This window comes from Mus pahari, chromosome 7 (genome assembly GCF_900095145.1).
Source record: "Mus pahari chromosome 7, PAHARI_EIJ_v1.1, whole genome shotgun sequence".
NCBI lineage: Eukaryota > Metazoa > Chordata > Mammalia > Rodentia > Muridae > Mus > Mus pahari.
The window spans coordinates 94,571,179-94,592,831 of NC_034596.1; the positions used below are offsets into that span (position 1 = coordinate 94,571,179).

At 46.4% G+C, this 21,653-nt stretch overlaps 1 pseudogene; it reads right to left on the minus strand.

Annotated features, from left to right (window-relative positions):
- Positions 1-1,076: 1,076 nt before the first annotated feature.
- On the minus strand, positions 1,077-18,285 carry LOC110324080 (annotated as a pseudogene).
- Between the last annotated feature and the right edge of the window lie 3,368 nt (positions 18,286-21,653).

The window sequence follows — 21,653 nt, forward strand, 5'->3', positions numbered from 1 at the left end:
GTCTCTTAAGAAAAGAAACATCTAATTGAAATTCAGTGTCTTCTATTTTCTATCAGTTGTTTCTCCTATTAAACTAAAGTAAAATTAAATTTAATTACTGTGTTAAAATGTCATATATAGATTAATCCTTTTTTTTGATAGCTTTTGTCTTTCAAGCTATGAATCCACTTGCCTATCCATCTATTTATATAGTTATATTAAGACGCTTAAAAAGATATTTGAAATTATGTTCACTAAACAGTAATGATGTTTTTAATGAGTTGAAAGATTTGAAGTAATTTTAACTTTTAGATTTTTATGCAGTTTTAATTCTTTATGGAGAATGGAGAACATTTTTTTGTAAAATCTACTAGAGGGATTTTAATAGAGGGAAAAACAAACACTGAGATACTAATTTTTATTAACCCTGAATTGCAGACACCCTGTTGGGTCTTAAATTGTCCCTTTGAAATTCTCTTCTGTTTTCAAATATTTAAAAATAAGGTTCTCTAGTACTATAGTGTAGAAAATAAAGTAGATTTAGCCTTAAAAATGGTCGAATTCATTAGTTTCTCCAAGCTGCCATATGATGGCCTGTGTTCATTGTCAACTTAACAAAATCTAGAATCACCTGCAGGATGGAGCAGGGGATATCTAGAAATAGAGGTGGGAAGGCCTGTTCACCATGAGTGGCACCATTCCCTTGGCTGGGCTACTGGGCTGCGTAAGTGGAGAGAGGGAACTGAGCAGCAGCAGGTATCTCTCTCTGCTCCCTGACTGTGAGTGTGAAGCGACCAGCAGCCCAAGCTCCTGATGCTGTGACTTCTCTGCCACAACCTGTGGCGGCCCACCACCTCACCCCGTGAGCCAGAATAAATCTTTTCTCCCTTAAGTTGCTTTTACTTTTTTCTTTTTCTTCACTTGATTACATTTTTATTTAGACTGCAGCACCAACAACATGGTAGACCTTCACTAATCTATACCATAAAGCACACAATCTTTAAAATAGGTCGCTGTTCACAAGTAATTTAAGTATACTTATTATACTCAATAGTACAGTATAATATTATATGCCTTTCTACTGTTTGGTACTAGGCTCAGTGACGATGTTTAGATTCCTCAGCTTTGGGATGTTTGTTGGCATCAACACAATTGTCTAGTCAGCAGAGGAAAGAAATCCGGAAGCATTTCTTTTTCCTCTGCTAGCTCCTTTGTGGTAAGGTCCATCTTATAAATAGGGAGGCCTTCTACAGACTTCCAGGCCTTATTCTTGATCATAAGAGGGAGCGAGTAGAGCAGATTGTCAGAACACTCAGAGAGTTGACATCAGGGATAACTTCACCCATTGACATGGACTCTTCCTCTGGAGTTCCAAACCAGATGTCTCTGGTGTGGCCAGCGACAGCTTTCGGGGCAGATACTGAACTGGGTAGTTTCCCAGCCTGGATGACAGCAGTATCTTGCTGTCACACAGTCGTGAAGAACTGTCCCTTGAGCCAACTGTCATCTGTTAGGGCTTCATACACACCGATTTCCTGTCTTTGCAATTTCCCCTTCCCTTGGTTGACATCGAGATATGGAGCTGGGGATTGACTTCCCAAATAAAGTCATTGTGTCATCAGGAGTTGCAGTGAGTTCTAAGAGCAATTTGAGATTTAGCTCTGTTGTCCAAGCAAGGCAGGCAAGGCAAGCTCTCCTTGGGGATTGAGGGAGCTGACGAGGAGGCCATCGGGCAGTTTGTATTGGCTGGGTTTCCAACAACAGTGACCTTAACTGACTTCTTGGCTTATTTCTCCAAAGCTGCACACTAGGCTTTGAGGATTTCACAGGTGCTTTCAGTAGGGTCTTTCTTCTCCACTTCTTCCCTTCTTAGCATGGAGCCCACAAGGCCACATCTAGCTCTTTGAAGACCACCTCTTGTTTGTTTGTTGCAATGACATCTTTCAGAAGGGGAAGAGCACAGTTGTGCAGCTCCATCAGTACACACTATCCAGAACACCCATTGTGGTGGTTTCAATAAGTTTGGCTCCCGTAGATTCATATATTTGAATGCTTGGCCATAGGGGGTGGCACTATTAGGAAGCATGGCCTTCTTGGAGAAGGTATGGCCCATTGGAAGAGGTGTGGCCTTATTGGAGGAGATGGTGCTGAAGGAATTGCCATCCTTCCTGCCATGGTGATAATGGACTAAACCTCTGAAACTGTAAGCCAGCTCCAATTAAATGTTTGCCTTTATAAGAGTTGTCTTTGTCGTGGTGTCTCTTCACAGCAGTAAAACACAAACTAAGACACCCTTCATGGGGGAAGTATCCAACAACACAAGAATTATAGGCTGGTCTTTACTAAAGACAGATGCATCTTTAACAGTGTACAAGCGTGAAAAGACAGTTGATCACCTGCTCCATTCACAAGGACTCTGATGGTTCAGATGTTGGGAATTCAAGGCCAATTTCTGCTCCTACAAAGCCTGTCATCAGGAGTCAGGTCACCACTACAGCTCTCGTTAAGGTGCCTTTGTCAGAGTACTTTATCATAGCAATAAGAAGAAAAAAAAATCAGCCAGGAGAGGTGGCATGCACCTTTGATCCCAGCACTCAAAAAGGCAGAGGCAGGCGGATCTCTGAGTTTGAGGTCAGCCTGGTTTACAAAGTGATTTCCAGAATAGCCAGGATTACAAAGAGAAACCCTGACTTGAAAAAAGAAAAGAAAGAAAGAAAGAAAGGGGGCGGGGGAATCCCAGTCACCCTAGTGAAAAATCATTGTCTTAACCCTACAGCTGAGTTGAAGACCTTAAATCATACAATGGCTGGCCTAGCATGGTAGTGCATGCCTGTAACCTGAAAACTTAACAGACTGAGGCAGAAAGGAGCCGGGAGAAGATCGGTAGAACTATGCCAGCCCAGTCTATATAGCAAGATCTGTCTCAAAAATCCCAAAGCATATATGTAACTATAAACATTGTCTTAGTTGTTGTGAAGAAACATCATGACCAATGCAACGCTTATAAAAGCAAATATTTAATTGGGGCTGGCTTACAGTTTCAGAGATTCAGTCCATTATCATCATGATGGGAAGCATGGCAGCATGCAGGCAGACATGATGCTGGAGAAGGAGGTGAGAGTTCTACATCTTGATCCAAAAGCAATCAGGAGACTGATGTCCACAGGCAGCCAAAAGGATGGTCTCTTCCACACTGGGCGGAGCTTGAGCACTGGAAAACCTCAAAGTCCCACCTCCACAGTGACACACTTCCTCCCACAAGGCCAAACTTATTCCAACATGGCCCCACCTCCAAATAGTGCAACTTCCCACGGGCCAAGCATATTCAAACCACCACAAATATTAAAATATAGTCCATCAAAGGACTAGAAAATCTTGGCTCATAGTAAGTACTCAGTGTCAATAAAAGGATAAACTTGACTGTGCCGCTAAAAGCATCAGGCTATGTTGTAGCCATAATGCTGTTCCCTTATAATCCAATATTCCTCTGGCTGCTATCTCTTCCCCAGCTGCCACTGTGCCCACTGGACCAGCCACCTTCACTACCTCTTCTATCAAGTGCTCTGAAAGCGATACCAAAGTGTGTTTTTAGTTAGTCATTTAACTGAAGTTTATGAGACTAAAAGAAGATCCAGGCGAAGGTGCCTGCTTTGGCTGACGTGGGATTTCTTACAGTGTTTTCCAGCACCGTAAGAGGCAGATCTGTGAGCAGCGGCATCCATCCAACCATCCAGTCTTTTACAAGCATTTCCTATGTTCCTGTCACCTGCCAGGTGTGGCCAGTGGCAAGAGAAGCAAAAAGATGAATAAGACACGGTCCAGGGTTGGAGAATTATGTCCTTCAGACCTTCAGTGGGACCCATCAGAAGACTGTGGAAGCTTAGACGACTGTTAAGAAGGGATTCCTAATTCCTAGCCCCCTGGAGATCTAGATTGGTGTTTCTCAACAAGCCTTTCACAGGGGTCACATATCAGATGTCCTGCATATCAGATACTGACCTTATAATTGATAACAATTATAGTTCTGAAGTAACAACAAACATAGTTTTATAACTGGGAGTTACCATGGCACAAGGAACTGTATTAAAGGGTCACGACATTAGGAAGGTTGAGAACCACAGCTCTAGATGAATTCCAAGCTATTGTCTGTCTCCTGCAATGGCTGCAAATTCTAAAAGAACTGTTGGTCCTTTTTTCCAAGCCGGGACTTATGTAACCCAGGCTGGCCTTAACTTCCTTATGTAGTCAAGGATGACTTTGAACTCCCTATGCTCCTGTTCCTATCTCCTGAGCTATGGGATTACAGTGTGTGATGGCCACACCTTGTTTTATGAGATAATAGGGTTCAAGCCAAGGATGTGTATATGTAAGCAAGGAGGCAATGTTCTGCCAACTGAACTACACGGTCAGTCCAGGGTCTGACAGGATTGCTTCTGTGATCCTCTCTGATTCTGAGATTCCGAATAGTCTAAAGGGTGATTTTGTAATGGCTTCCAGGAGAGCATGCCATGCATGCGTGCGTGCGTGCGTGCGTACATATGTGTGCATGCGTGTGCATGAGTGTGTGTGTGCACACACATAGGTGTATGTCTGTGTGCATGTGTGTGTGCACAAGTGTGCGTGTGTGTGTGTGTGTGTGTGTGTGTGTGTGTGTGTTCTCTTTTTCTCCCTCCTTCTCACCTCACTTTTCAAGGTCTCCTGAGTTATTCTGGGACCCACCAGTCCTCACTTTCTTTGGACAATGGTAACACTTCTGTTCACTTTCATTTCAAATTCAGCCCCTTCAGTGAAAAAGAGAGCCTAATGCTTTTTGTACCCAATAAACATCTCTAATTAGCTTCACAGAGGAGAAGAATTCTTTAAAATTACTTTTCATGAGAATGTCCTTGTACATTGTAGTCAAAGATCCCTCTCAAATGTAGAGCTATCGAGGGGGAGATATCAAGTTACAACCGCCTATTTTCTTTGATTCCCAAACACTTCCCATTTCATTTATTTAGCTTGTTCCGCTGCTCAGTGCAGGGGAGGGGTGGGGAGGGAGTTGCTCCTACAGAGCTCGAAACTCCTGTCAGACAGACAGCTTCTCGTTGAAAGTTTCAAGTAGGCATTAATGCATTCCCCGAGCTGGAGTGTGGAGACAATTGTTCTTATCGACTAAAATTGCCTCTTACCCAGAGAATCTCAAAGATAGTTTGAGCAGAGCACCTTCAATCAGTTCCATTTTTCAAAAGCCCCACCCCCACCCCCGCCAGAACACTCTGTTATCTTCTTTTAGATCATTCTGGGAACAGTAATGGACGAGAGGGGAGGGCATCTCACCAGCAGGAAGTCACTTGCTCTGCTCAGGGACAGGGTCACAGGAGGGCAGGTCTTGCGGCTGTTTTTGTCTACTCGCTTGGTTGCATTTCAGCTTCTGAGTAGTCCGCACCCACCACAGTTTGCTTGAAGCAGGGAGACAGCTTGCACATCTTGGAGTATTGCCTTGACACCCCATCCCAACTGTCCAGGTTCTTCATTAACTGCAGCTCCACAGGCCCTCACTTCTCTTGTTATCTCGGTTTCCTGATGGTCTTGCTCCTCACCTCATAAGCTCATGTCCACCATTTCCTGTAGACCTGACCTGCCTTAACCTGTCGTCCATCAGCGGTTTAGGTTGTCAGAACTACATGATCATGTCATCAAAATTTCAAGGCAAAGAAGTTAGCTTTCTCTCTCTCTCTCTCTCTCTCTCTCTCTCTCTCTCTCTCTCTCTCTCTCCTCTCTCTTTCTGTCTCTCTCTCTGTTTCTGTCTCTCTCTTGTTCTCCTCCTGTGACAAAATACTTGTCAAAAGCAACTTAAGTTAAAGAACTTGCAGGAAGGTCTGGCTGATGTCAAAGTTCTACCCACTCAGCCGTGGAATACAATCAACCACCATAGTCACTCCCAGTAAAACCAACAAACTACAGGAGAAATGAGAAACAAACAAACAAACAAACATGGAGGTCTGGAAAGATGGCAGCCCCCTGCCGTTGAAACCAGCAGTTGCCCAGGTTCAGTCAACAAACCAAACAAGCCCTGAACCCCAAATAGTCCCTTTGGGAAGGAACTTTCTCCAAGGCCATAAAAACACCCACCAAGTGCATTTTAAAGGTAAAAACAAATAGCTTATTTTGGAATACTTTTAAATTCACAGAAAAGCTGCAGAGATGTTGTAGTACATCACAGCGTTCCCTAGACCTTTGCCTTATTCCCTGTTTGCTTACATCTTATTTCCCATCCTATAATGGTAAAACTGAGCCATTAATGATAAACCCTTGCTGGTAAATAAACCACAAGCTTTCTTCTGATTTCACTCACCTCCTCTGTCCCCCTCTGCTCCAGAATCCAGCCAGGCTACTCACAGCATTTCCTCTTCCTATCTGCCCTGCTCTATAAAGGGCTCTCCATCTTTCTCTGCTTTCCTTGGCCTTATCTGTTTGGAGACGGCTTTTCAGGAGCTATATGAAACATCCTGCAATGTGCTGGTTAGTTTTATGTCAACTTGACACAAGATGGAGTCATTTGGAAAGAGGGAACCTCAATTGAGAAAAGGCCCTCAACAGATTGCCCTTGGGGCAAGCCTGTGCTACATTTTCTTATTCTTTTTCTTTCTTTCTTCCTTTCTTTCTTTTTTACAACTAGTGAAATACTTTATTAAATAATAGCAATTTAAATCTGTTTTCTTACTCTAAAGCCCCCTCCTATGTTTAGAAGATGAGGTAGCTAGCTGTTCACTGGTCAGAGGGACTAGTAACTGAGTAATAAGGACAGATCAAATACAAAACTAAATATGACACTAATTTAAATTTTATCTGGCCAAAAGGAGATCAAAGTAATAGACTACTGAATGTGAATTGGTTGTTTATTACATTAAAATGATGGTTTTTAATTAGATATTTTCTTTATTTACATTTTAAATGTTATCCCCTTTCCTGGTTTTCCCTCAAAAAAAAAAAAAAAAAAAAAAAAACCCTATTCTTTCTTCTTCCCCCTCTCCCTATCCCTTCCCCCTGCTCACCAACCCACCCACTCCTGTACTTCCTGGTCCTGGCATTCCCCTATACTGGGGCATTGAGCCTTCACAGAACCAAGGGCCTCTCCTCCCATTGATGACCAACAAAGCTAATATCTAATATATACAAAGAAATCAAGAAGTTAGACTCCAGAGAACCCTATTAAAAATGGGGTACAGAGGGCTGGCGAGATGGCTCAGTGGGTAAGAGCACCCGACTGCTCTTCCAAAGGTCCGGAGTTCAAATCCCAGCAACGACAAGGTGGCTCATAACCATCCGTAACAAGATCTGACGCCCTCTTCTGGAGTGTCTGAAGACAGCTACAGTGTACTTACATATAATAAATAAATAAATCTTTTTTTAAAAAAATGGGGTACAGAGCTAAACAAAGAATTCTGAACTGAGGAATACCAAATGGCTGAGAAGCACCTAAAGAAGTGTTCAACATCCTTCCTTAATCATCAGGGAGATGCAAATCAAAACAACCCTGAGATTCTACCTCACACCAGTCAGACTGGCTAAGATCAAAAACTCAGGTGACAGCAGATGCTGGTGAGGATGTGGAGAAAGGAACACTCCGCCATTGCTGGTGGGATTGCAAGCTGGTCCAACCACTCTGGAAATCGGTTTGACTGTCTCTCAGAAAATTGGACATAGTTCTACCGGAAGATCCAGCAATACCACTCCTGAGCATATACCCAGAAGATGCTCCAACATGTAACAAGGACACATGCTCCACTATGTTCATAGCAGCCTTATTTATGATAGCCAGAAGCTGGAAAGAACCCAGATGTCCCTCAACAGAGGAATGGATACAGAAAATGTGGTACATTTACAAAGTGGAGTACTACTCAGCTATTAAAAGCAATGAATTTATGAAATTCTTAGGCAAATGGATGATATTTAAAATGTAAATGAAGAAAATATCTAATAAAAATTGAAAAAAAAGAAAATAATCATCCTGCATGAGGTAACCCAATCACAAAAGAACACACATTGTATGCACTCACTGAGCAGTGGATATTAGCCCAGAAGCTCAGAATACTAATTTTCTTAATTAGTGATTGGTGTGGTAGTGCCCAGCCCATTGTGGTTATATAAGGAAGCAGGCTGAGAAAGCCATGAGGAGCAAGCCAGTAAGCAGCACCCCTCCATGGCTCCTGCTTCAGCTCCTGCCCTGCCTTCCCTCACATAACCTGAGAGTTCTAAGCCGAAACGAACCCTCTCCTCCCTCAGTTGCTTTTGGTCCTGCTGTTTCAGTACAGCAATAGTAACCCTCACTAAGACATAAGCTAGGGTGATGAGTTTGGCAAAAGCCCATAGAGGTGCCTCATGAACACACTTTGACAGAGCTCATGTTAACTTTGGCCCTTGGAGAAGGCAGCGCTCCCTATGTTTGTCCACTGAGAAATTACTGTTTCTCACTTTCCATATTGGGTTCCTTGGAAACAAATCCCTATGTCTAGCCCACACACCATAAGAGAGAATGAGGCTCTGCTTCCTGCGAGGGACGGTATTTCTATGCATTATTTGAAGTTGTTCTGATGTGAAAATATATACATGGGTATGATTTACCTTGAAATATTTCACAGATGGAAGGGTGGCTCTCAACACCCTCTGTTCCTACTGCCTGCCTTCTCTTCCTCCTCCGATTATAGAATGAGTTGCAGGCAGTACCCTATTTTGGTATTCTAGTAAGCAAAACCAGTTCAAAGGAAGCATCCTGATTTCTGATGTCACTACCTTGAGAGAGGCCACCTGTAAGAAGCCATCTTCCCCGGGAGGAAGCTCTCCAGCACTTCTAGGCTCCTTGAGCTGAACCATGGTGGGTGGAACATCTTCTCTCCTACTAACTGGTTGCTTCTGTCCTTGGCCATATTGAAGTTCCACCTCACACATAATGAATGAGGAAATGTCTCTGCTACTTTCAGGGGACAGTGTTTATATATTATCTGGAATTCTCTCTGGAACTTGGGGATGGGAGCTCACACAGAGCAGCTCAGGTCTTGGAATAACCATTGATTCATCCCATAAACAAGATGCCCCAGGGGACAGAAGTCCGAAAAGGAGGACTGGCGTCATTTTCTCCCAGTTGTTCATTTTTAAATTATTCACTGGGTGTGAGCCTGTGATCTAGGGAGACTAAAAAAGACTGTTTGTAAACTGAAGCAGGCATCCACTCAGCATGGCCTCCTCTCTGTCCATCCCAATCCACCCAGAAGTCTGAGGATCCTTCTGGACCCTCCTTCCCTTCGCCCATCCCTATCCAGTCAAGCACCAGGTCTGTGGTGCACACTGGTATGCGAATAAAAAGGGCTGACACATCCCAAAGAAAGGCTTTTACTCAGCTCCCTGGAGCTAACCTCTAAACCCTGGCAATGCACTGCCTGCTAAGAAAGTCCGTGTTTATCAGGAGCCTTGGGCCATCCAGACACTTTATGCTGCCAACACAAGTAACAGCAAAGGTCTTGGGCCATGCAGCATTTGCCAGAGTTCCCAGGGGGACAATAGCTGAATATCTCACAAGTCATATGGGTGACCAAGGGCCTGTAACCAACCTGTAATAAACACCCTGAATGTCAAGGTTCTTCTGACCAGCTTTGCACACATTGTCATGCACCATTGATGAGAGAAGCAACGTGGGACTCTTCTGGGACAGGACCCTGAAAGCATGCATCTGGCACTGTATGTACCGTTCTCTTATGCTTCACTGGCTTTTGCGGGTTTTAATCTTTCCTGTCTGGATAATAAGCTACAACTGTGAGTTCATCAGCTCTTGTGAGTTCTGTGAGCCCTTCCCATAAAGCACTGACCCTCTAGATGGTCTTGGGGACAAAGCCCTTGTGTAGTAGACATCCAGTTTCCTCATCTGTGGGTGGGCTGTCTCCTGCACTGCATCCTGAGCTCCGAAATCAAGGTGGGTCCTATCCAGTCTTGCTTTCTGGGAGCACTCAGTCTGGGGAAGGTACACTGCAGGTATCCCAGAAAGGCGTGCCACTTGAGCTGCTCTGATGTGGCAACACACTCAAATACCAAATGACCCTCGACACTCATACACCACAGACAGGCAGACCTTAGTGGGGTGAGATCATGCGATTCCCCCAACAGATGGCTCAGCTTGGTTTCTGCCCGTGGTCCTCGGCCTCTGGCCTGGGCAGCCAATCCTCAAGCCCTCTGGTATCTCTGACTCCATCTTCTCATCCTCTTCTGTACAATGCATGCTGAGATCCGTTTCTTCTTTAGAAGTCCATGCTTCCTTGGAGAGACAGGAGTGGGATACTCGTGGTGTACCCATCTTCCACGAAGGACTGTAGGGTCAGCCATGCATCTGTCCAGCCATCCGGACAGATGAGTCCATCATACTGGCTTCATCACTGGGATGTTTCATCAGGATTCTGCTTTCCGAATAGAAAGCTGACTGGCTCAAAGCATGCACCCATTCATTCTCTCCGTACTCTTGGCTGTGGGTGTGACGCGTCCAGCTGTCTCAAGCCCCCTCTGTTTTGCCTTCCTCTCAGGGATGGGCTGTAACACAGAACTGTGAGCTAAAATAAACCCGTCCTCCCAGTTGCTTCCTGTCAGAGCGCCCTGTCACACAACAGAAATCAAACAGCAGTTATGTTCGCCCCTCCCTTCCCTTGTTGGGAAAGAAGATGACACATTTGTCCTGTAATGTTTCTGGAGAAAAGTAATGCTACCTCTAAATTGGCGTTAAACCCCACAGAACATTTGAATCATACTTCCACTTTTCTAGAAGATTCTACTCAGCCTGGAGCCATTCAACACTTCCTTTCGCAAATCTCCTACACACTCAGCTCAATTAGGGGATGTTGTGGTCAGAACCTAGAGGTCATTTGGTTTGTTTTTTTTTTTTTTTCTTTCCCCATTATTAGAAATTGAACCCAGGGCAAAGCACCCGTTAGTGACCTACACCCAGGCTGGTTTGTATTTTCAAATGAAGACAAAATCTTGCTAAATTGTTTGGCTGGCCTGGAGCTGGCTCTATAATCCAGTTATACAATCTTCTCACCTCAGGCTTCCCCCCTAGGAGGTTACAGGCCTAAGCTACCAAGCTTGGCTGGCAAGGGTTTTTATACAGCATGTCCTGTTGAAGGAGGATCTCCATGAGTGGCCCCAGAACTCTGCATTTCTAGGAAACTTCCAGGATGCATTTTGGGAGGGAGCTGCCAGCCTCCTTCAGCCTTCACTTATATATATGTAGGTGCCAATTTTCTCCTGAGCCTGGTGTCTCAGTTAGGGTTTTATTGCTGTGTACAGATACCATGACCAAGGCAACTCTTATAAGGACAACATTTAGTTGGGGCTGGCTTACAGGTTCAGAGGTTCAGTCCATTATCATCAAGGCAGGAACATGGCAGCATCCAGGCAGGCATGGTACAGAAGGAACTGAGAGTTCTACATCTTCACCTGAAGGCTGCTAGCAGAATACTTACTTCCAGGCAGCTAGGATGAGAGTCTTATAACCCACACCCACAGTGACACACCTACTCCAACAGGGCCACCCCTTCTAACTGTGCCACTCCCTGGGTCAAGCGTATACAAACCATCATGCCTGGCGATGGTTCCAGTTGCCTCTTTGCCTCATTGGCTGCTAGAATGATCCATCTAGGAGACTGTCCCCTCAGCACTCAGCTCCCAAATACCATCCCCTTCCCCCATGGACCTGTGTCACCTGCTTTCATCACTAAGCAAGCATGGTTCTCAGCCTCTGGTACCAGGAGCCAACTCCGGAGGGTGAGCCAAGCTGTCCATGTGGAAGCTGCCTACATTGTCCGTGGAAATGAGAATGGGGGGCGGGGGGAGGATGCCTGCCCTCATAAGCTAAACAGAAATGTCTGGAGAGACACGGAGCCCGGGATCCAATATGCAATCTACCAACAAGAAGCAAGGAAAGAAGAGTTGGCCAAGAGAAAGGATCAGAAACTGGGGTGTCAGGATGGAAGAGGAAAGGGCAGAGCAAAGAGGGAGTAGAATCCCAAGGCCACATTTTCCAGTTCTGGCTCATGGTAGATAGCTCTATAATTGAGAAGAAGGTCACCAGGACCAACTATATAAACCTCACCAGGAAAGAAGCCATGACTGGCAGGACCAGGGGTACATTCTATTTCTAGAACTGCCACTGGGCTGTCAGAGCTTGCATCACAACTCTCCAACACCTTTGACTTCTAGGATATCCCCTACTCCCCAACATGCAAATTCTGTCAGGCTCTGAGCATCAGAGGCCACCTCTCTGTCTCATTGTCACCACGTCACAAATTTCCACTGCTATCACCTTGGTTCTTTCTCCACTGAAGAGCAAGGAGAGGGGTCCAAAGCCAACATACAGCCTGGATCACTCATCTTCCTTCATGGTTCATGGTTTCTCTCTGCTACACAGCAGGACATGGTGATGGATAAAATTTGTGTGCGCTCATCCTTGGGGAAGTCCTAGTGTGTCACAGCGGTGTTGGATGGTGAATGGGTAACGCTGGAACTTCCAACTCTAACCGTGCTGGGGGAAGAGGGATATGGAAGTCAGTGGACACATCAAGAATCGGGGAAGAGGGTCGGTCTCTGCTAAGCTGAGCGGGTGCCCCTGGGATTGCTGTGGCTCCCCACGCTGGGCCTGTTGCTAGGTTAAGAGCGTGATCATTGGAGTCTCCAGATTCCAGCCTCTTCGGAAAGAGCATTAAGGAGAAGAATACAAGTAGCTAGCCGTAGCCACGGTCTCAAGGTTTCTCAGCTGCCCATACCCACACTCGTCAAACTACCAGCGATCACCCACTACCAGTATTCTGAGCCATCCAAAGAAAAGCCTCCAGCCAGAAGACTGGCTTTGAAGAAAGGGATCAAGCTGGACTCCCCCGTCTAGCGTGGAGGACCTGAAAAGGCAGCTGGTCTCAGAGCTTCATTTTCACCAGTCTTGGAAGTGAGACTTGAGTGCCAACAGAAGGAGGCTGAGTAAGCTCCTGGATCAGACACCTCTGCGGCTCAGCTCTGGCACCGACCCACATGTGGCTTCTTGGAGCAGGGCAGATCTGCTGAGGTGGTTCCAACAGCAGTCATTTGGGTGCTGTGTAAACCCAAGTCTCCCAATATGCTTCCTGGGAGGGCCTGGAGCCAAGGCTGTCTCCTTGGCTCCCTAGGGTGCAACTGAGATGCCTGGGGTTGACTGGCTCCCTGCAGATGGGGCTACACACAGCTGGCCACCTTCTCACCTCCCTTAGGAGTTGGCAGTTGCCAGGTACTGATGCAGGGGTGCTGTGAGAGGCTGCAGAAGGGCTTGCTGCCATTTGTGCTGCTTACCCAGATGTGGTACTCAAGGACCAAACCTCCTGAGGCCCCACCAGAGGTCCTGAGGACAGAGGAGTCCCTGGGGAAGGCTAGAAGGGGAACTTTATACATCCACAAGAGTGATTGCTATCTTTCTAGAGAATCATGTGCCCCTGTCCCCCACTCTAGGGAACCTCCTTATACACACACCTTCAGCATCAACAGGAAAGTAATCCACCTCTTTTTTGTGTTGTTGTTGTTGTTGTTAAAGATTTATTTATTTAATATACGTACGTACACTGTAGTTGTCTTCAGACTCTTCAGAAGAGGGAGTTACAGATGGACATGAGCCACCATGTGGTTGCTGGAATTTGAACTCAAGACCTTCAGAAGAGCAGTTGGTGCTCTTAACTACTGAGCCATCTCTCCAGCCCGTAATCCACCTCTTAAAAAAGGATTCAAGAGTGCCACTTCCCAGAAAGGTACACTCCACAGGGGACCTGCTGGGGGCCTTCCTTCAGGTCTGTTTCCAGGTGGCTATAATAGGTGGCATGTGACTGTCCTATGCTGAGACGGGAGGCAGAGACACATTCCCAGAAGCTCATGGGCCAGCGAGCCAGACAGCAAATGAGAGACCCTATCTCTAAACAAGGCGGAAGGTGAGGACCGGCACCCATGGCTGCTCTTTGACATTTATACATATGGCACATGCACAATAACAATGATAAAGTAAAACAAAACAAAACAAAAAATAATCAGGTACACATCAGTAGGTGTGGCCTGGCACCTCAAAGGATTTTTGTAAGTCAAATCCCCCAAGAGGAAGCACTCAGAGTGGATATGTACAAAGCCGCCACACAGGCTGAGGAAGGGACACGTTGGAAGGTACTTGGAGTTCAGCGACCCTGGATGACCCCAGGCTAGTTACACAGCCTTTCTGCAGCTGCGATTTGATGACAACCCCAGTCTCCTGATATTGCTGTTATGATACACTAACTAATGCAGGTAAAATGCGCAGTGCAAAGAATGAGCCATCGTAAATGGCAGCTATTACTGCTGTCACCAATGCTGGGAAGAGGAAATGAGGGCACGGATCTTGGAAAAAGCGGACCATCTCTGCCCTCCACCGACCTTGATGCTGTGCATAATGGGTTGATCTCTCCGTTGCAGCTCCTCCCTGGGATGGGAGCCCCAGGGAGAATGGTGATCTGGTAAAATACCCAACACAGTGTAAGCATCTAAGGAATGTGTTAGCAGCACGTGGGTCGGTACTTTGAAAAGAAGGGAGGGGATCATACACTGGATGTCTGTTCAGAAGAATGAGTGGTTTGATGGGGGAAAGGATACATTCACTGCTTAGGTTGTGAAAAGCACACGATGCGTTGCAGGGAGGGACCTAGAACAGGGCCATCACCATAACTCAGTTCTACCTACAGAAAGTTCTCAGAGTGGAGGGAAGGAAGCAAAGAGAAGGTGCCCTTGCAGGCAGATGGAGAGGTAGGCACAGGTTGTGTGCACACTGGTTCCTAAACCCAAGTTCAAAATCAGCTAAATCCTTGCCTGCCCAGAGCCGCCGTCCCTAAGGAACCTGGTACCCCAGCCAGATTGCGTAGATGAGAGACCAGCCTGAGCCCCCAGGAAGTGCTGGTGGGAAGAATGAGGACGTGTGGATACGACCCTGCCCACAGTCTGGCCTTCATCTGCCACTCGTCTCCAAGTGTCAGTCCTAGTTCTGCCACTTAATGTCACATGTGCTTCAGGATCCATAAGACAGGCATGGGGACACTTTCAAAACCTTGTGAGAACAACAGAGGCACACGAGAGGCACACGACATTTGCTCAACAGTGCTCAGCTCCATAGAGGCATTTGCTACTATTGTTAGAGGACGGACAGGAAAGATGGGGGCGATTCATATTCTGAATTATAAAGGTGCATTCATACTCCATATTGTAGAAATAAATCTCCATGAATGTCTTATTAATAGCTTAGAGCATACCACTGTTAATGGTTTGTTTGTTCTGTATTAAGCCCTTCCAATCAAGAAGCCCCCAGAGGAGTATAATGTTGTTGTCAACAGACACTTACCAGACTTAGCAATTCAAGAAGTGCTTAACCTTGGGCTGGGGAGACAGCTCCATGTTAAAGCACTTCCTGTGCAAACATAAGAACCGGACTCCATGTTCCCGAGAACCAACATAGATGCCAGGTGGGCATGACAGCCGGCCTGGAATTCCAGAGCTCTGAAGGCGGACCCGCCCCCACCCCCATCCCCAAATAAGCTGGCTAGCCAGACTAGCAGTGATCAGCAAGCTCTGAGTTCAGCTGAGAGACACTAAAGTGGAAAGTAATGGAGGAGACTCATAACATAATCCTGATCTCACATGTTCACACATGTGCACATGTGTACAGACACATGCGAACATGCCTACACATATGCATACTACACACACATACACACACACATACACACACACTCACACCTGAGCCCGCCTGACCGGAGGATCAGGCTTGGGCTCCAGAATAACTGACCACCTCCCCACCCCCACTCCCACCCACCCCCACTCCTCCATCCCCTACTATCCCTGTGTATATATATATATATATATATATATATATATATATATATATATATATCCTCCCATATATAACCTTCTGGTTGGAGGTGAGATGAAAGGCCAGTTTTTAATATGTTAATTCAGTGTCTTCTCTGATCCCCAGTTTTCTAGATAAAACACAACATGAAGTTTCAATTCCTACCAGGAACGGGAACAAGCAGAGGCCTGTTGCTCTCTGTGGTGACAGAACTCTTAAATTCCAGTGATCTGACTATACCATTATCATTATCATTATTATTTTTTAAAGCTACTTTATAATTTATAATGGTCACTACTATGGCCTAAAGGAAGGTCTCGGTCACTGCACAATGAAAAGAGCTTTATTGGTCTTAGCCACAGAATCTCACATGGGGTCCCAGAGTCCTGCTCTTATTTCTGTATTTTCCTCTGGGCTCCTGCACCTTAGAATGAGTTTTTGAGCCAGGAGTCATAGTATCTGTGGTATGGCTTGCATAGATGTCCTCCAAAAGTTTCTTTAGGTTTAATTACCTTGGAGACGGGGAAGCTTTAAAGGTTCCTACTGGGAGGAAGTTAGGTCCCTGGGGTCACATTCTTGAAGGGAATAATGGGACCCAGCCCATTGGTGTTTGCTGGCCACCTTGACGTGAGCAGTTTCCTCTGCTACTTTCCTTCTCCGTGTTATACTCTTTCACTACACCACAGACTCCCAAACAACAAGCTAACCAACCATAGACTGAAACCTTCAGAAACCGTAAGCCAAAATAAACCTTTTCTTTTTATAAAGCAACTCACTGGGGTGTTGTGTTACAGCAGCAGAAGGTTAGCATCTTGGAGGAGTGAGGGAGTGAGACAGAACAGAGGGGCGGTGCACTCTTCCAGAGCCCAGAAACATTCCCAAGTCATGTCTGCTGAGGTACGTGGGTACTCACGAGGCGTGGCTCACATTCCTTCTTCCTTCAGATGGGACCAGCGGGGACCCGAGTGCAGATGTGTGCGGTTGGTTGAGTCACTAGAATGACAGAGACGATGGCTTGGCCTGCCCCATCAGTTATGGCTGTGGACATTGTCTTACATCCTTCCATATACTGCACATATACCCTTACCTGAGTCCAAGGAGGGAGGTAGAGTCACAGAGGCTCAGAGAATTTGATTAGCTTCTCTGTGCTCACACTCTTTCTCTGGTGGCACAATAGGGAATCTGATGCAGTAATACCCCCCAACACTTAGTTGTTCTTTAAATTTTTCTGTCTCATTTAGTAGGTGGTGGGGAAGAAGCCTAGATACTGTAAGGATTTGAACAAAGAACATCTGGGCACATCTGCAAGCAGCCTTCCTTCACTCTCAGCCTTTGTGATAGGAACCAAGAAGATACGCCCATGCTCAGGTACTAGTGTTCAACCAATGAAGGGTCTCCAACCATTCCACTTACTAAGGAGCCAACAAGTATTAGGGTGTCCTGCATGCCAGATACCGAGGTGTTATGCCAATGTTCAGGAGGCCAAGGGACGAAGATGAGGTCTGGACCGGTCTGATCTGTGGCATAACAATGTGTGCCACCATACTAGGCTCAAAGTAACCTCCCATCATATTCTTAGTCCCATTTTACAGATGAAAATCAGACCCGGAGCGTCCCAAGGATCTCCCAGTCATTAGATGCCACTCATGTGATGTGACCATTGTTTCAAGTCCCTTTGGATGCTCGAGAGAACAGCTGTCCCAGGTCTCCCTGGATTTGTGGATCCAGGTGACGGAAGCATCATTTGCAGACCTGGATATTGATGGAAGAGTCCTTAGACATTTGGGACAGTTTGCTTTTTTTTTTTTTACTACATCACAAACAGCTTCCAACCTCAAAGGCAACCACCATGTGCACTGAAAAACTCAAAGGCTGGAAGCTGCTGGAGGAGACTGGACCATACTGGACCCAGCCGGAGAAAGGTGGGGCCATAGAAACCACGTGGCCATAGGATGGGTGCAGGAAGAATGAAAATTTAGGGTCATTCCTCTCCTCTTCCCCGGACCAGGCAGCAATGGGTGACACTGACAAATCACAGTTCCTGGGATGTCACAGTGGTTGGCTTCCTCTTCCCCCCACCCCTTGCCAGGATGAACTGTTATTGCCTTTGACAAATACACAGCAGTGGGTGTAAGAAAAATATTAGCTGTGTTTTTCTTTATTTCGTTGCTTCTGGTGATGCCGTTAATGATAATGTAATTTGCAGTTGTCTGGGTCTTGGAAGAGAACAAGATGTTCATTATCTCGCTGATCTCCACATCAACCTAGAGAGGTACGCAGAGCAGGGAGAGCAGCATCCACGACGACGTATAATTAATTACCTCAATGTAATAATAGAGCCAGCGCCACTCCAGCTCCAGCTCCTGCTCGGCTCCCACACTGACTAACACAACCGGCTCATTCAACATCGCATCATCTCTCAGTGCTGAGTTAGAAGAGTGATCAGAGTCTGCCTGAGCATCCCAAGGGACCTGTTTCCTTGCTGTGTGACCTGGGCAACTTACGTATCCTCTTTGGTTTGCTTCCTAAAACTTCTGCTACAAATGATTCCCCCATCAGGTTGGCTTACAATAGTCTCCCTCAGTTTGGGAAACAGAAGTCTTCCTTAAAAATGCCCATTATGTAGGGATAAAGGGTCAGTCTTTCCGGTGGTAACTCCATGTTAACCCACCCAGCTGAATGAAAAAAGTCTAATATGGTCCTATTTCCAAATGAGATCACATTCTGACATTTATTCATATGGGGAGATGGGGGAGATCATACTATATACATATATAGCTATATGGGTGGTGCATGTGAGGGTCTGCACACGCACACACACACACACACACACACACACACACACACACACACACACACACGTGTATGCCCATAATGTGAGAATCATAGTCATGGTTGGGTTTCCTCCTCTATCACTATCCACCTTAGTTCTGAGACAGGGTCTCTCACTGGCTTGGCGCCAACCAGCCCCATGATCCTCCCTACCACCCCCACCCCACCCCGCCCCAGAACAGGGATCACAGGTGTGTGCTGCCATGCATGGTACTTCTTTATGTGGGTTCTGGGGCATGGAAATGTGGACTTCCTGCCGATGTATCCAGCAGTCTAGTGACTGAGCCATTCCCTCTTCGCTGTGAGGAGACACCTTCCCACCCAGCGCACTCTCTGAGGCTTGCTTTTCTTCTTTTCTGTGATGCCACAGCTTGGCTCTCTATGGCAGCATTGTTCTGTGCAGTAGAACAGGAAGCACAGCATAGAGCCTGGCCAACTTGGACCCACCTTCATCACTGTTACCCCAACTTCGTATTTGGGACCCCAGAGGTGGCACCAGCTATCTGCCCCTGAATGTCAGGGCTAGGTCTTCTAACTCTTGAACCAGACTACTGTGCACACAATAAATGCTCAATAAATGTGTTATGACAACCAGATGAGGCCCAGAGATACATATCCACCCTCAGAGTCCTACAACCACTCCCTAAACCCCATGAAGGCTCAATGGAACATCTTCCCTCCTGTGAGTCTAGCTCCTGCCATGGCTCCAAGTGACTAAAAGTCATTTTAAGACCTGGATACAAAGAAAGAAATCCTTGGAAATCTGTTGCAATACTGAGAATTGAACCTGGAGCCTCACACATATCAGGCAAATGTTCTATCACTGAGCTATAGCACTTCTGTTTGATTTTGCTATAATAACACTGCATATAGTACCACTGCATGGAGTACCACTGCAGGAGTACCACTGCAGGAGTACCACTGCATGGAGTACCACCACTGCATGTAGTACCACTGCAGGAGTATCACTGCATGTAGTACCACTGCATGGAGTCCCACTGCATGGAGTCCCACTGCAGGAGTACCACTGCAGGTAGTACCACCACTGCATACAGTACCACTGCATACAGTACCACTGCATGGAGTACCACTGCCTGTAGTATCACTGCAAACAGTACCACTGCATATAGTACCAGTGCATACTGTACCACTGCATGTAGTACCACTGCATACAGTACCAAGCCTCAAGCCTCAAAGGCAACAACAGCCATAAGCTGATGAGGCTGTGGCTGAGAAAGGGCTGAGGCAGATCAGGCTCAGCTGAAGATAAGCTTTTTCTCTCCTTTGGTGGAGCCAGACCTCATCAACACCAGTGCTCTGCCTGGGGGAGGCCCAAAGACACGCCCGAATATAGCCCTTCACTCTGCATAAGCCAGCAGCGTTCCATAGATGGCTCTATCCCTGCTGGCTGGGATCTGTGACGCAGCTGGTGTCTCAGCTGTTAAAATGCCACAGGGACTTGCTGCTTGCTGAGGTTCCCCCAGGGAGATTAATCTGTCAAGAAGGCTTTGCCAAGACAGCCAAAGTGGCACGTTTTGACATTTGGGGAACATTCCTGTTTACACATCACATCTAATCCTACCCTCGCAAGGGCTTCCCTGGGCACACAGCGGATGTCTCTGGGGGCTGGAGAAAGCCTGTAGGGACACGGAGGAATGTGCTGGTGGGTGACTCTGTTGGGGCACTGTGGTAAGGCTCTAGCGGAGCCAAGCTCAGATTGGTAGAGGTCGGCTCAGATGGTGGCTACTTAGCCCCTGTCCCAGGATGTACCTGTGACCCTTTGAGGCCTTGTTCCTTTACACGGTTTCCAGGAAACAAACAGGATCACTGCCATGTAGTCTCAGAAAGAGAATGAAATCCCTAACCATCTCTCTAAGTCATAACTGGAAAAGTCTTAAGATGGGAGGGGAGGTCTGTAGAAGCCAAGAAGTTAGATATAGCCCATGGTGTGGGGGGGAGTTCCCTAAAGAGCAGTGGTGGGTGAGATAATAAAATAGAAAGTAGAGAGAGGCTGTACTGGGGAGTTAAAGGTTAAGGTGGGGCTGGAGGTAGGAAAGTCGGGGAGAAAGAATTGAGAGTGGGTATAAATTATATATAGATAGATATAGATATAGATATGTGTGTGTATGTATGTATATATATATATATATACATATATATACGCACTAAGGTAAGTTTGCAAGCTAATTTCTTAATTAATTTATAATTTAAAGCACAATGAGACGTCTTAATGGGTTGAGCCCAAAGTGGAAGGAGAGAATGAACTCTAGAGGGTTGTCGCTGTCCTCTGACCTCCATATGTGCACAGTGGTACCCATGCACACACCTAATAGATTCCCCATGCTCTGGTGAATGACCCCCACTCTCGTGCACATGAGGCAAACACCCATTGAACGCAGTGGGTTAGTTCATAAAAAAGGAGAGATCATGAATGTGGGGGACATGTTGGGATAGGAAGGAGAAGAAGAGGTGGTGAAGGGTAGATATAATCCAGATACGCTGTGAATGACCTCCCGTGACCCCTACCAGACCCTTCCCACAAGGGCGGCCTCTCAGCCCTGCCCCTGCCAGGGTGGCAACAAAATCTTTTAGTTGGGATCCGTAAAGATCTCCAGCAGCTGCTTTGGGTGGCTTCTGCTTGTCCATGACAAGTGACAGGTGTGCGGGAACCCTGCAGCTGCCACCTCCTCCCACTGTCACTGCGGCCTGTGAGAGACAGAGAAAAGGCTCCCTGTCCCTGGGAGTCCCTAACTTGAGTTTCCACCAGTACCTCTCATGCTCCGGCATCTGATACACACGCTGCTCTGTAATATCAGGGAACGAGGTGCCAGCCCCCTTTCTAAAGGGAACCCCAGTACCTAAGGCTAACTCTCCTTGAGTCTCCCTCATGGAACAGCAGATGGGGCAAAGAATCCAGAACTTTCAATTTCTATGTGTACCCTTC